Here is a 17,285-nt window from a genome sequence, read left to right as displayed (position 1 = left end):
AGCCTGTTACAATAACAGGCGCTAGAACAGTATTGCATAAACATTAGTAGGAACAGTCTATATTAAATGGCAAGGGACCTTTTTTGTCTTAATTTTTTTTTTTCAAAAATATTTTTGCAATAAGCCTAAAGTAAAATAAAAATAAAATAGAAATGTATATGACAATACAGTAAGTATAATTAATATTTCCTTAGTGTAAAACTTTGTAACAATCTGTAAGACACAATATTTGAAGATGATATTTAGGCAAATTTTTCTATTTTTTTACCTCATGAAATTTTTTCTATACAATTTCATTGTAGACAACATTTCTTGTAAATATTCTGTCTGAGTTTGGCAACAGTTTGCCTTGTTCAGGAATCTCTACAACCTTGACAACAATATCTGGAAAACTTCTAACTCTTGATAATGCAACATATAACTGACCGTGGCTGAATACTGGTTCTGGCAAGTAAATGCCAACTTTTTCTAAGGTTTGCCCTTGAGCTTTATTAATTGTTATGGCAAAGTCTAATGTAACTTGAAATTGTCGCCTTCTTAAGTTAAAGGGTAAATTAATAGAGGATGGAGCCAAATCAATACGGGGAATATTCTGACGCTCATTTTCTTTTTCTTCAATCGATGTATTTGCTCATATTTTTCTTTGTCTTTCAGCTTTTCTTTTGTTGATGTTTACTTGCTGAGCTGACCGTTCTTCCAGGAGATGTTGCTTATATGCGATTTGAGTGTCTGTGTCTTTTGTCCTACTTGACGTGTCCTTTTTTTTGGATGGCATGTTGTTAGTAGATAGTTAGTAAACATGCACGGGGAAGTATGTGTGGCGTCTCCCCAGCAACGGATTTTATGTGTGCGGCCGCGACTACCCAATCAGCACTCTCCCCAGCAATGCTGTCCTTTATTTGCTTATCATGCGTGGCCCCGGCTACACCATTCACTGTGTGCCCAGCTTCCAGTGTGTGTGCATCCACGGTCTCCCCAGCAATGATGTCCTTTATTTGCTTATCATGCGCAGCCGTGGCTACGCGATTGACTGTGTGCCCAGCTTCCAGTGTGTGTGCGTGCATGGTGCCGTGCGATCGCACCAAGCCCCGCGCATGCGCACTTCACCAGAAGACACACACACATGGACACCTGGACGCACACAGGGGTTTTATTAAAGAGGATAGTAGTAAAACTTCAAAATAATGTGTAGTTAAAGTCTCAACAGCATTCTCAGCATTTTTGGAGCTCAGTAGAGCCAGATAACTAGAAGAATCTTCACCAAGCAGCTCTGAAAATGTCTGCTTTGTTTGGGTTTACACACCTCTGTGAATCTGCCTTTTCTGACATGAATGTCATGAAATCAAAGTTCAGAACAAGACTGACAGATGAACATTTAAATGACTCCATAAGAGTGAACTTAAGTGGCTACACTCCACCATACACCTCTCTTGTTAAACTCCATGCAGTGCCAGTCATCTGACTAACTAAAAAACACATCATACATGCAACTGGACATGTGAATACTCTTGTGAAGTGCAACAGTGACATGGAACAAAATGACAAATGAATAAGTAATATCCGCGTATTTGGAATTGCATTGTTTTGTTTTGACAGCATTCATGTTTTAATCCAATAGTATGAGATACACTAGAAAATGCATGCAGACAGATAGTAAGTTCACCTGCAAGTGCATTTTTTTAATATTTTTTGATGTTTTAATGCAAAGCAAAAAAGCTTATTCAGTTTCTTTGGGAAATAAGCTTTGAGAATAAACATTACAAAACACGAGTAGCTCTCAGGGGGAAAAAATGTTTGAGACCCCTGTTCTATGCTAGTCATTGAATCGGCAGTCATGCCGTTACATGTGCCAGGTATTAACGGTTACCTGCTCAGAGGCTAGCATCTTTCCTGGAGAAATGCTATAATGCTGCACTTGATGTTACATGCACAGTTGCGGAGCACAGGCAGACGCTTTTGAACGGAGGTGTCGGAGTCTTGAGGCATCAGGTGGGTGTAATTGCATATGTATGAGGTTAATTAGCATCAAGGCATGTTCAGAAATTCACATTTACAAGGTGATTGTGATTGGTAATGCTGTGTTCCATTTACCTTGGAACTCAGATGTTGGAACTGGGAATGATGTTACACCCCAGCTGAATGCGTTCCTGTAAAACATTTGGAAAACCAATATAGATGCCTCCAGGAAAACCTTTGTTGTGCTTGCTACACTGGAATAAAAAAATCCAACTTTCCACTTGAAATGGAACACAGCATACAAATGTGCTTATTCCAAATTTTATAAAATGTATGTTTTTGTGTGTGTATGGTATGCATTTTCCTGTCTTTTTGGAGTCCATATATTTTCATGCTAAAATTCATGCAAAGTTCTATAAATGAAGCACCAAGACTTCAGCAGCATTAACATGTGGGCCACCATGCTGCTCTGTGCAGAGTGTGTTTTCTAAACTTTGCTTTATGTTTATTTGCCACTAGCTTCCCTCTATACCAGCTACTTTTGGAGAACAATTAAAAATTAAGATTTAACATTTATAGTATTCTGGTTGTAATCTGAATTGCTTCTGGTAGTCACAGTTTATTTGAGACTTTATTTATAGTTAATTATAGCCTAGTGTCCACCAGCGTTTACAGACATGTGAAAAAGTGAGTACACCCAATGAATTTTTTGTATACATGTGGACATATCAAGATTTGGTCTTCATTTAAACATATCTATAGATGAAGGTAACATAACAAACATCATACCACATTTATATTTTGAAATCTATTCTGTAATTTAAATAAAGATGAATACACATTTTGCAAGTGGAAAAAATAAGTGCACCCCCACATTTAGCATTAGGTCCAAATGAGTAGAAAATCATTCTAAAGGATACAGAATGAACCTGTCTTAATACAACCTCAAACATCGAGCTAGGTTTGCTCTTTGCTGTTGAAGTGTGTGTTATCACCATGCCCTGATGCAAGGGGGCTCTCTGAAGCCTTTGAAGAAAGGTTATAGATGCCTAGTCCTCTGGAGGTGAATTTAAAGAGATCTCCAAACAATCAGATATCAACAACTCTGCCACCCTGAAGATCATCTACAAGTGGAGAAGATTTCAAACATTTTCCATCTTCTCTAGGCCAGGCCGCCCCAGCAAGTTCAGCTTGAGAGCAGCATACATGATGCTGAAAGAAGTCTTTAAGGACCTCAGAATTTCATCACTGGACCTTCAGTTTTTAGTCTTCCTACTGTTAATGTCAGAGTGCCTGAGTATAGCACTAGAAAGAGGAGGCATAAGTTACAGTGCATCCGGAAAGTATTCACAGCGCATCACTCTTTCCACATTTTGTTATGTCACAGCCTTATTCCAAAATGGATTAAATTCATTTTTTTCCTCAGACTTCTACACACAACACCCCATAATGACGTGAAAAAAGTTTACTTGAGGTTTTTGCAGATTTATTAAAAATAAAAAAACTGAGAAATCACATGTACTTAAGTATTCACAGCCTTTGCTCAATACCTTTGGCAGCAATTACAGCCTCAAGTCTTTTTGAATATGATGCCACAAGCTTGGCACACCAATCCTTGGCCAGTTTCTCCCATTCCTCTTTGCAGCACCTCTCAAGCTCCATCAGGTTGGATGGAAAGCGTTGGTGCACAGCCATTTTAAGATCTCTCCAGAGATGTTCAATCGGATTCAAGTCTGGGCTCTGGCTGGGCCACTGACATTGCTGCAGTCATCTTTCCCTTTATCCTGACTAGTCGCCCAGTTCCTGCCGCTGAAGAACATCCCCACAGCATGATGCTGCCACCACCATGCTTCACTGTAAGGATGGTATTGGCCTGGTGATGAGCGGTGCCTGGTTTCCTCCAAATGTGACGCCTGGCATTCACACCAAAGAGTTCAATCTTTGTCTCATCAGACCAGAGAATTTTGTTTCTCATTGTCTGAGAGTCCTTCAGGTTCCTTTTGGCAAACTCCAGGCGAGCTGCCATGTGCCTTTTACTAAGGAGTGGCTTCTGTCTAGCCACTCTACCATACAGGCCTGATTGGTGGATTGCTGCAGAGATGGTTGTCCTTCTGGAAGGTTCTCCTCTGTCCATAGAGGACCTCTGGAGCTCTTACAGAGTGACCATCGGGTTCTTGATCACCTCCCTGACTAAGGTCCTTCTCCCCCGATTGCTCGGTTTAGATGGCCAGCCAGCTCTAGGAAGAGTCCTGGTAGTTTCGAACTTCTTCCACTTACAGATGATGGAGGCCACTGGTGCTCATTGGGACCTTCACAGCAGCAGACATTTTTCTGTAACCTTCCCCAGATTTGTTCCTCGAGACAATCCTGTCTCGGAGGTCTACAGACAATTCCTTTGACTTTATGCTTGGTTTGTGCTCTGACATGAACTGTCAACTGTGGGACCTTATATAGACAGGTGTGTGCCTTTCCAAATCATGTCCAATCAACTGAATTTACCACAGGTGGACTCCAATTAAGCTGCAGAAACATCTCAAAGATGATCAAGGAAAACAGGATGTACCTGAGCTCAATTTTGAGCTTCATGGCAAAGGCTGTGAATACTTATGGACATGTGCTTTCTCAATTTTTTTTTATTTTTAATAAATTTGCTAAAACCTCAAGTAAACTTTTTTCATGTTGTCATTATGGGGTGTTGTGTGTAGAATTAATTTAATCAATTTTGGAATAAGGCTGTAACATAAAATGTGCAAAAAGTGATGCGCTGTGAATACTTTCCGGATGCACTGTAGGTCTACATGGGAGATGTGCCAGGAGGAAATCTTTTCTGTCCAAAAAGAACATCTGCGCAAGACCTATGTTTGCCCAAGAACACCTAAGCAAAGACTAGGGGCCTCATGCATAATGCCATGCGAAGAATTTACACTATAACATGGGATACGGACAAAAGCAGAAGTGTACATATGCACAAAAAATGCAGATGCATAAATCTGTGTGAAAGCCAACTTCCACGTTCTTCCGCTACATAAATTTCGGTCTGCGTGAAAACTAACACACGTGCATGCACCTGCTGTCCCGCCCAGTCTCCTCCCAGAATTATGCCACTTTGAATATGCAAATCAATATAAATAGCCCTTAAGCTCAGCGTTCTGTGAAAAGGCAATGGCAAAAGCACAGTGGGAAATAGAAGAAGCTCAGCGAATACCTAGTGAGGCAAGGAAAAGCGTACTATTTGTTGGTTTAAAAAGTGGTATAAACAACAAAAGGAAGTTGATCGAGTGACATAGCGTGTTGGAGAAACTGGAAAGTTCAAGTTCACAAAGTCGCACAGTGCCCGAAATAAAAAGGAAGATGTCAGATATCAAAGTTGCCGTGAAAAGGCGAGTCGTAGGTCACCATCTGAATGTCATATGAAAGCTTATTAGGGTACAGAGAAAAAAAATAGGCATGCAGTGGGGAAAAAAGCATGAAATATCAACTTTAATCTCTAAATTTCCACTTTAATCATGTAGTTTATTTTGTCATTAAAGTAGAACATCATAAACTTTATCTTAAAATCGTTTCATTTACTAGTGTCTCAAATCCCATCATAACTAAAGTAGCACGTTAAATGCTTTGTTTTGTATTTGATCTTCTATGTGCTCTATGTGTGTGAAACACTACGTGTTTCTTAAACGGGCTTTCTCTTCCTCCGACAGGACACAGAATCCATTACATTAATGATATTAATGCTCTCTGAATAATTAAAATACTGAGATGTATGCTTGATACCATTTTCATGATGATAGGAGTTAAAGCATGTTATTAAACATGGAAACACGGTGGAGCAGTGATTGTTCATGCCTCATGCAAGATGCTTGTTGTGCTGTGAGCGACCTTCGATGAAATAATTTATTGCGGCAGTAATGTCTCTTTCAAATGTACTAGCCTCCAATTCCTGTCCTTCCTTTTCTTTCTCCAAGTAACCAATCGCCACACAATCAGCTCTGTAATAGATGTTAAGCCATCTGTAAGCTTAGAACGCCGATTCTTCAAAACGTTTAAGGAACATTGAAATATCTCCGTAGTACGTGTTTAATTATTCTATCCATCTATCCTTCCAATGTCGCACCAGCACTAGCAAGAATACAGCGCGAGGCAGGAACAATCCGTGAACAGAGCACCAGCTCCTCGCTAGCGCTGCGGCACCATGTCCTGGCATGTTTAATTATTAACAATATAGATTATTTAAATGATGAAAAGTTGAAAGTTTTATCTGTATAATATAATATATAATAATAATTGGAGCTACCGTGAAAATGTGCGTGGCTTTACGCCAAGTTTAAGTTTTATACATCGCGATCTGAAAGTGGAAACATTTGTACGCAACATTTTTGTGCGTACGCACTGTTTATACATGAGGCCCCAGGACTTCTGGAACAACGTGCTGTTGATAAACGAGGATACAATACCAGAAGACATGTTTGGTGAAAAGCACAGACATTTGACCAGAAGAACCCGATACTAACTGTAAAGCATAGTTATGGAAGTGATATGGCTTGAGGACCTGAGCAGCTCGCCCTTATAGAATCTAAAGGTGGACGGTATAATGGTTTGACCATGAATACCATTGTGACGTTGTGCCACCATCTGAATTCTAAAGTATCGATGGTACCAGGATTTGCCCAGAAATGGTGAACCAATAATAACCTCTTCAAGACCTTCAAAAGTTGAACTTATAGAAATCCTCTAAACACGCTGAAAAAATATATATATCACACACGACACTCATGCTGCTCTTTTGAGTTGCAAAGCTCCACTGTTGGTAAAGAACGGAGCAGTGCACAAGATCCATAAGCAAAAACAACTGCCAATAAACTTCAGTTCAAAGATTGCACAACCCTGCTTAAACAGAAATCCACCATGAATGTCAATGACGCACTGAAAGATAGTAGAGTAAAATTATATTGACAAAAGATGAATATAAACAAAACACATAAGAGAGTAGCCTGAGTACACGCAAATCATTTTATAAACTTCTGTCCATTGGCGGTCCCATGTCTTAAACCCAAACACACACAACTCAGACATATAATGTCTTAGGAAAAAGCAACAAGAAATCCAGTTCATTTCATGTTGCTGGAAATTATGAATAATGGAAGGCACCGGCAACAATATTAGCCTTTGGAGACCCGAAGGACAGTACCTCACCAGGCTTTTGTAAGACTGACCATTAGTTATGTATTTGTTTATTATTTACTGATATGCTATCAGTGTTGTCAGGATTGGGGAAAATATCATGATCTCAGTTTGAGATCATTATCACCCACCACTAGTAGAATCCACCATGAATTCTTCATTGTTCCAGAGGGTGCTTGAGGATAATATGAGACCATCTGTTAAAACTGAGAGTGGACCTTGGAATATGATAATGACCCTAAATATACCAGTAAATTCACCAAGTAATGGCTGAAAAGAAATTTGTCCTGCCTTACCAATCTCAGGTAGATATAAGCATCTGAGCACCCAGACGTCAGCATTCATTAACTATAGAAAACTGTACCTGTGGAAACACTTTGTACCTCAAGGAATGATGATAATTTCAAATGAATTTCTCAGCTGATAAGAGAGCATGGTGCTTCACAAGTGCTGTATTGCTTTTGCTTATTTCTTTTTGTTTTCAACATTGAATAGGCTAGTCCATTAAACAGAATTCACCAGGCTAGTATCCCGAAACATGTCAAGTGCCTCTGTCTTATCTCTCGGAGTGTATATTTTACACAGACGGAGACTGGGCTGTAGTTTTATCTTAGGACTCTGGAGAGCACTAAGTACAGGACCTCTAACACAGGGAAATAACTGACTTGTATTATACTGAACAATAAAAAACAGAACTGGTATGGTCTGAAATGGAGAGTGCAGGCAAATTTACAGTATTCATGTTATTAATGTGACCATTCTGGCGTGTTTCTTCTTCTTCATCTTCCGGCTGCTCCTGTTTGGGGTCGCCACAGTGAATCATCTGTTTCCATATCTTTCTGTCCTCTGCATCTTGCTCTGTTACACCCATCTCCTGCATTTTGTCTCTCACCACATCCATAAACCTCCTCTTAGGCCTTCCTCTTTTCCTATTGCCTGGCAGCTCTGTCCTTAGCGTCCTTCTCCCAACATACCCAGCATCTCTCCTCTGCACATGTCCAAACCAACGCAATCTCACCTCTCTGACTTTGTCTCCAAACCGTCCAACCTGAGCTGGTGAGTTTACAGTGACTGAAATAAAACAGATGACAGAACAATTTAACCAAACATTTAAAGATTTGTGACAAATCGAAAGAACTGGCATGCTTCTTCTCCTTGTCATCTTTTTTGCACTACAGGCATCCACTGGCTGTTTGCCTTTAGAGTTTGTTATATGGACAACAACAGCAAGGCAGACAGACAGACAGCCAAACCAGTATTGTGGAATACATATCACAAATCCAAAAGCGACTTCAGTACTTCCTCTTCTATTTGAAGGACACAAAATGCACAGTCGGTGCACACATGAGCATTGTCTTGTTATGTAAAAAAAACATAAGCTACAACATAAATTTTAATGATTCAATTTGGCCATGTTTGATATATCTTTTACAAAATTTACTGCTTGGGTTTAGAGATACATTTATATAAATAAACCATTCAAAACTCCAACACATTTAAGGAGCCTGGTCTTTAGTACACAACAGAGTGATGGTTTTTAGTGCTTGCTGAAAGGCATTACTTTGGAGTTTTATTTATTCATTTGTTATTTATAGAAATAGAAAGATCAAAAATGTTAGCATTGTGGGAACATATCTGGATGTTTAGGGTAAGTTTGGCTGTTTACCACTGACACAAAATCACACCTCACTTCCATTGCCTGTTCCTTCTTCGCATGTTTACGTTCAGTGTATGTTGAACAATGTTATTATATGTAAACCTTCTTTGTGTGGTATCAAATCTCATTCCAGACTCTATTTGTGTGTAGCTCCTGGCTGGTGAAAGGAGCTGCCCACCTCTATTTCAGCTTCTGACTCCCTTGAGGTGTTTAAGAAGCATTTGGAGACTCTCTTGTTTGCTAAATTTCTGTCTGATTAGGTTTTGTACCCTAGGAAGTGTAATATTTCTATTTTGTTCTGAGTTCTTTACTTGCTGAGTTCCATTTTGTACCATTATTCTGTAACCCTTGTTTCCAAGCAGTTCACCAGACTTATTGTATGTTGACTTGATTGTGTTGGCCTCTTCTATAAGTCCTTTGGATAAATGTGACTGCTAAGCAATACATGTACAGTGGTGTGAAAAACTATTTGCCCCCTTCCTGATTTCTTATTCTTTTGCATGTTTGTCACACAAAATGTTTCTGATCATCAAACACATTTAACCATTAGTCAAATATAACACAAGTAAACATAAAATGCAGTTTTTAAATGATGGTTTTTATTATTTAGGAGAAAAAATCCAAACCTACATGGCCCTGTGTGAAAAAGTAATTGCCCCCTGAACCTAATCACTGGTTGTGCCACCCTTAGCAGCAATAACTGCAATCAAGCGTTTGCGATAACTTGCAATGAGTCTTTTACAGCGCTCTGGAGGAATTTTGGCCCACTCATCTTTGCAGAATTGTTGTAATTCAGCTTTATTTGAGGGTTTTCTAGCATGAACCGCCTTTTTAAGTTCATGCCATAACATCTCAATTGGATTCAGGTCAGGACTTTGACTAGGCCACTCCAAAGTCTTCATTTTGTTTTTCTTCAGCCATTCAGAGGTGGATTTGCTGGTGTGTTTTGGGTCATTGTCCTGTTGCAGCACCCAAGATCGCTTCAGCTTGAGTTGACGAACAGATGGCCGGACATTCTCCTTCAGGATTTTTGGTAGACAGTAGAATTCATGGTTCCATCTATCAAAGCAAGCCTTCCAGGTCCTGAAGCAGCAAAACAACCCCAGACCATCACACTACCACCACCATATTTTACTGTTGGTATGATGTTCTTTTTCTGAAATGCTGTGTTCCTTTTACGCCAGATGTAACGGGACATTTGCCTTCCAAAAGTTCAACTTTTGTCTCATCAGTCCACAAGGTATTTTCCCAAAAGTCTTGGCAATCATTGAGATGTTTCTTAGCAAAATTGAGACGAGCCCTAATGTTCTTTTTGCTTAACAGTGGTTTGCGTCTTGGAAATCTGCCATGCAGGCTTTTTGCCCAGTCTCTTTCTTATGGTGGAGTCGTGAACACTGACCTTAATTGAGGCAAGTGAGGCCTGCAGTTCTTTAGACGTTGTCCTGGGGTCTTTGTGACCTCTCGGATGAGTCGTCTCTGCGCTCTTGGGGTAATTTTGGTCGGCCGGCCACTCCTGGGAAGGTTCACCACTGTTCCATGTTTTTGCCATTTGTGGATAATGGCTCTCACTGTGGTTCGCTGGAGTCCCAAAGCTTTAGAAATGGCTTTATAACCTTTACCAGACTGATAGATCTCAATTACTTCTGTTCTCATTTGTTCCTGAATTTCTTTGGATCTTGGCATGATGTCTAGCTTTTGAGGTGCTTTTGGTCTACTTCTCTGTGTCAGGCAGCTCCTATTTAAGTGATTTCTTGATTGAAACAGGTGTGGCAGTAATCAGGCCTGGGGGTGGCTACGGAAATTGAACTCAGGTGTGATACACCACAGTTAGGTTATTTTTAACAAGGGGCAATTACTTTTTCACACAGGGCCATGTAGGTTTGGATTTTTTTTCTCCCTAAATAATAAAAAACCATCATTTAAAAACTGCATTTTGTGTTTACTTGTGTTATATTTGACTAATGGTTAAATGTGTTTGATGATCAGAAACATTTTGTGTGACAAACATGCAAAAGAATAAGAAATCAGGAAGGGGGCAAATAGTTTTTCACACCACTGTAAATGTACAGGCCCATAGGCCTCTTGTAATTTGTGCCAGTGTTAATGAATCAATTTTTTTTTACAATATCTTAAAGTGCATCATAATTCTTGTTAACTTTTGTGATCTTCCTTTATATGCCATAACCAAGAAGTACAAATGGCAAACATTTAGAGGTGTTGTGCACATAAGAGGAGGGATGAATGAAGAAGTACCACTATAAAAGTGCCTGGAGTGCACAATGCACCCTGAAAAAAACCCTGAGGTGGCAATCTTACCCAAAAATTCACTGTTCAGGATGTCCAAAATCCTTACCACTGCACCCGGGTACAGATTCTGAGACTCAGTTAATTTATTTTTCATGAACCTTTGGGCCTGAAAGGCCAATTCAGGGATCCACGTATCGTTAAGGGAGTACATGAGGTAAGCGGATTAGTATTGTCTGTTAAATAAAATTAGATGATACATTCTGATTTTTTGTGGCACAGGAGAGTGGTGATGTGTTGGACACAGGACATACAATTAAGAATGTCACTGTACCATGAATACACTCCTATTAGTAGACATCTTTTAAATCATCACATTCTCAAACAGCTTAATTCAAGTTGGCATCAGGGAGCAACGAGTCTATCCTGGCAGCCCTGGACAATAAGGAACCATTAAATCTATAAACCTTCAAACAGGTGTCTTGTCATGGTTACATCCTGTTGTGACCCTATTTGCCCCATTTTATAGTCTTTATTATGTTGCCTTTAACAGAAGCCCCAAGCTTTCTTTCTTATCACACCATCAGGTACTGTAGTTTAGCACTTCACTCTTTCTTTTCTACCAAACACTGCTATAGGAAGGCTTCCCTGATAAAAAGGTACATTTTGATCCTATTAAATCTTCCACCGCCTTCAAACAGTCCACTCATCCAGAATAACTCTTCCCAACTTCCAACCCTCACCACAACAACCTCTGCAGATGCAGAACAGGCTCCTGTCCTAATAAACTGTATTTCCTCCTGCCAAAAAGCTTCTCTCCTCCTGCAAGTGCTGAGATCCTCTGATGTTTGGAAGTCTCTCTTTTGTATGGGACTTCCTGTTTCTTTTAAACAACCTGCCGCCCTTCCCATTGGCCAATCCACAGTTCAACTTCTCTCTTAAAGGGGCAGATCAGCACACTCAAACAAATAGACAAACAATAAAGGGAGAGGACAACAACAGTGACAACACTTAAGTGGCCACTACTACACTTTACATCTGTAACCCCAAGCATTTAGACAGAGCACCAGAACAGCCAGGAGAAAAATTTATTTTTGTATTATAGATCTAATATTGCTATAAAACAAAAGCAAAATAATAGGTGTTAACACCATACAACATGCTACTACTATAAGGTTCATTCCCAGGTGGCCAATTTCTTGCATTGCTTGAAATGTCAGCAGTAAACCAGAGCATTCTTAGGTTGATTTTTCTCTCCTCCTTTCTTTTCCCTCTGATTAGCTCTTTTAATTATCCTGTAAAGCTAATCAAAGTATGATATGATCATCCTGTCTTCAAGACAACTCTGACTTGTTTTACAGTTAAATTTCTTGTCTCCAAAAAGTGCCTTTAGGGGTCATATACTTATGCCATTAGAGTCAGGTGACTATAGCGAAGTGTGTTTGTGTAACATGTTTATTTGATTAAGAACACTAAGAGATTTGATACTTGAGATTTAATGTCATGCAGAGCTGGCATCACCAGAAGCTGTTCAACAGCAGTTGTGAGTGGTTGAGAAGGAGCAAAGGACCTCACAATTATCTCTGTATATACTGTAGGTGCAGACTCAGGCATCAAGGATTTAAACTTAATATGTACAGCTACAGGAAGACAGTGTAGTGATCTGAAGAGAGGAATGACATGTGCAAGCCTTGGCTGGTTAAACCCCAAATGTGCCATGACATTTTTAATCATCTGCAGTGGCTTGGTGACACAGTCTTGCACTTCTACTAGAAGAGAGCTACAGTAGTCAAGATGTGACGAAACCAAAGTCTGGACCAGGAGTTATGCTGTATATTCTGTCAGATACCATCTGATTATGCAGATACAGTATTGTACTCAGTGAATATGCAGGGCCTTTGGCCTGTAACAACATTGTCCTTGCATGAAAGTTGGTCATTGACCACCGCCTGAAGCAGTGGCGTAGCTGGAGGGGGCGGTCCGCCCCGGGCGGCACATATTTGGGGGCGGCATTATTGGCCAAAAGGCTCAGTACAATTCGTGTGTAAGCAGGAGGGTTCGGATAAATATCATTCATTAATGAAAATGGTCACATTCTCTGATTTTTAACCACAAAAGCTTGAAAGGTAATGTTCAGACTGTCCTCCTGTGACGGCGTCAGACACAGCAGTTGAAATTTATGAGGCAATAACAAAAATAAAAAAATTACACCGATAATAATTTCTAGGAAGATAAACAACTAATTTACAATTTATAATTTCGTTTCGTTATCAATCCGAATGCGTTCTTGCTCTGCGCAGAAAACATCCCCACCAATCACTTGTACCCTACTTTGGTTCTGGTTTTCGTAGCGTAATTATATTAAACTAATAATTAGAACACGGCTTATCAGTGCGTCTATACTATATTCTTGTTTAGTTGATGCTTATAAATATATATAAAAAATGATTGCTGTTTCTTTATAAATGAATAAATCTATGCAAAATTTATCTTAATTTTTCTCTTTACGTCATTTTAATTTTCTATTTAAATAGTTTAACATATTCAGATATGTTGGAGGGCAGCAAATCAAAGCCCCGCCCCGAGCGGCACGAACTCGAGCTACGCCACTGGCCTGAAGGTTGTGTGCCATCTAGAGAGGTGTAAGAGATAGGGAGCCAAGCTGAACAGAAATGGGGTGTTGAATAAATGGAGAAGTTGGAACAACAAGAAGGGTCATCTTTGCCAGGTTGAGCTAGAGATGTTGTTTCTTCTTCCAGGTTGCGATATCAGTGAGGCATGCAGAGATACTGTGTGGTCCTCTGGAGAAAAAGACAGGCATAGTTATGTATTATCAGCATACCCCTGATTGGAAAACTTAGAGATGAGGGTTTAAAGAAGCGATCTTGTACCATAATCCAAAGTTCATAAATAGCACACACTTTTTTTTTTTTTTTTAAATTAATTTTATTACAATCCATACAAAGCAATCAAGATTTTACAAAAGAAAAATTGAGTTAAGAACAGATCGAGCCCCACCCCTGAGAGAGAGAGCAAGCCAAATAACGTTAAATTTAAGGCTTGTAAACATACCTAATTAAAAAAAAAAATTCTCTGTGCTTTATGAACTTATTTTAAAATATTACTGATTAGATCCTGCCATGTTTTGAAAAAGGTCTGTACAGATCCTCTAACTGAGTATTTGATTTTTTCCAATTTCAAATAATATAACACATCAGTTTCCCACTGACTTAAAAGAGGAGAGTTTGGATTCTTCCAGTTTATCAGAATAAGTCTGCGTGCCAACAGTGTAGTGAATGCAATCACAATTTGTTTGTCTTTCTCCTCTTTAAGCCCCTCTGGAAGAACCCCAAACACAGCTGTTAATGGGTTAGGAGGGATTGTGAGTCCAAGGCTGTCTGAGAGGTAATTAAAAATTTTTGTCCAGAATAATGTTAATTTGGTGCAGGCCCAGAACATGTGACCTGTTGAGGCTGGGACTTTGTTGCAACGTTCGCAGGTTGGACCATGTCCTGGAAACATTTTGGAGAGTTTTAGTCGAGACAGATGTGCTCGATATATAATTTTGAGTTGTTTAATTGTATGCTCACACTTTTGATATAATGACTCATAGCATGTCTATATAACTTAGACACAGCTTATGAAACCATATGTGCATTATGGTGGCAGTTATCAACAAAAACATGAATGGCCAAGCAATATATTATAGCAGAGCTCATTACACGTTCTGCTTATAGGAATTAACAGCTAATTCTTAAGCAAACACCAAAGCTTTAGTGAATAAAGTACATATTCAGTAGACAAGAAAATAAGGCATCTATTTAAAAATTACAAGAGTGGTCCTTTTCTTTCTAGAAAAGTTGTGTCATTTCTCAAACATTTGGGAATCAGTCCACCACAGGGTCTATGTATATTCATTCACCAGTTCAGAATGACCAATTGTCATACAGTGGTGTGAAAACTATTTGCCCCTTCCTGATTTCTTATTCTTTTGCATGTTTGTCACACAAAATGTTTCTGATCATCAAACACATTTAACCATTAGTCAAATATAACACAAGTAAACACAAAATGCAGTTTTTAAATGATGGTTTTATTATTTAGGAGAAAAAATCCAAACCTACATGGCCCTGTGTGAAAAGTAATTGCCCCTTGTTAAAAAATAACCTAACTGTGGTGTATCACACCTGAGTTCAATTTCCGTAGCCACCCCCAGGCCTGATTACTGCCACACCTGTTTCAATCAAGAAATCACTTAAATAGGAGCTGCCTGACACAGAGAAGTAGACCAAAAGCACCTCAAAAGCTAGACATCATGCCAAGATCCAAAGAAATTCAGGAACAAATGAGAACAGAAGTAATTGAGATCTATCAGTCTGGTAAAGGTTATAAAGCCATTTCTAAAGCTTTGGGACTCCAGCGAACCACAGTGAGAGCCATTATCCACAAATGGCAAAAACATGGAACAGTGGTGAACCTTCCCAGGAGTGGCCGCCAACCAAAATTACCCCAAGAGCGAGAGACGACTCATCCGAGAGGTCACAAAGCCCCAGGACAACGTCTAAAGAACTGCAGGCCTCACTTGCCTCAATTAAGGTCAGTGTTCACGACTCCACCATAAGAAAGAGACTGGGCAAAACGGCCTGCATGGCAGATTTCCAAGACGAAACCACTGTTAAGCAAAAGAACATTAGGGCTCGTCTCAATTTTGCTAAGAAACATCTCAATGATTGCCAAGACTTTTGGGAAAATACCTTGTGGACTGATGAGACAAAAGTTGAACTTTTTGAAGGCAAATGTCCCTTACATCTGGCGTAAAAGGAACACAGCATTTCAGAAAAGAACATCATACCAACAGTAAAATATGGTGGTGGTAGTGTGATGGTCTGGGGTTGTTTTGCTGCTTCAGGACCTGGAAGGCTTGCTGTGATAGATGGAACCATGAATTCTACTGTCTACCAAAAATCCTGAAGGAGAATGTCCGCCATCTGTTCGTCAACTCAAGCTGAAGCGATCTTGGGTGCTGCAACAGGACAATGACCCAAAACACACCAGCAAATCCACCTCTGAATGGCTGAAGAAAACAAAATGAAGACTTTGGAGTGGCCTAGTCAAAGTCCTGACCTGAATCCAATTGAGATGCTATGGCATGACCTTAAAAAGGCGGTTCATGCTAGAAAACCCTCAAATAAAGCTGAATTACAACAATTCTGCAAAGATGAGTGGGCCAAAATTCCTCCAGAGTGCTGTAAAAGACTCATTGCAAGTTATCGCAAACGCTTGATTGCAGTTATTGCTGCTAAGGGTGGCCCAACCAGTTATTAGGTTCAGGGGCAATTACTTTTTCACACAGGGCCATGTAGGTTTGGATTTTTTCTCCCTAAATAATAAAACCATCATTTAAAAACTGCATTTTGTGTTTACTTGTGTTATATTTGACTAATGGTTAAATGTGTTTGATGATCAGAAACATTTTGTGTGACAAACATGCAAAAGAATAAGAAATCAGGAAGGGGCAAATAGTTTTTCACACCACTGTAACTCATACCTACAAAGACATACGGAGAACATGTAAAGTCTGGACAGACAATAGGTTTTAATCCAACATGCTAAAAATCCATAATGCAACAGCACTAATTGCTGAGCCACACTTAAAGGAATGGTGGCTGCTCATTTAAACAAAAATCATGACAAAAATAATCATCATATTTTGTGCTTAAAGCAATTGCTGTTAGTGTAACCATCTGTTAAACAATGCTTTTTGTTTAAATTAAAATGTTCATTTCCATTAGTTAAAGGAGCGAAAAAGAAAAACGATTCGACTATTATTATTAATGTAACGTACATTTGATCCATTTTCCTTATTATTGAAACTATAAACTAATATGACCAGAATGAAATTAACAATGCTATCGAATAAATGATTTTAGCCATCCAAAGACACTTTTGTTAATTTAGCTCTGCTTTTTGCTATATTATACTGATTTATGTTACAATTTGGTATTGCCGGGGTATTATTGATTTTCATTTTGCTCACTTCCTGACTTAAATCCCTAGAAACACAGATTCTTTACTTCGCCATTCCCAACCTTTGGTGAACGGAAGGAAAATAGCTCGTCAGGCTTTTGTGAGACTGACGACTGGAAAAGTTAAACGTCTCAGCGCAGCAAATTCACGACCCGGCAACCTCTACGTGAGAATGCTGTTTTCAACATACGTTTTCATAAAGTTATTCAAATTTTGGGGCGGA

Source organism: Polypterus senegalus, chromosome 13 (genome assembly GCF_016835505.1).
Source record: "Polypterus senegalus isolate Bchr_013 chromosome 13, ASM1683550v1, whole genome shotgun sequence".
Lineage (NCBI taxonomy): Eukaryota > Metazoa > Chordata > Cladistia > Polypteriformes > Polypteridae > Polypterus > Polypterus senegalus.
This window is presented reverse-complemented; position numbering follows the sequence as displayed.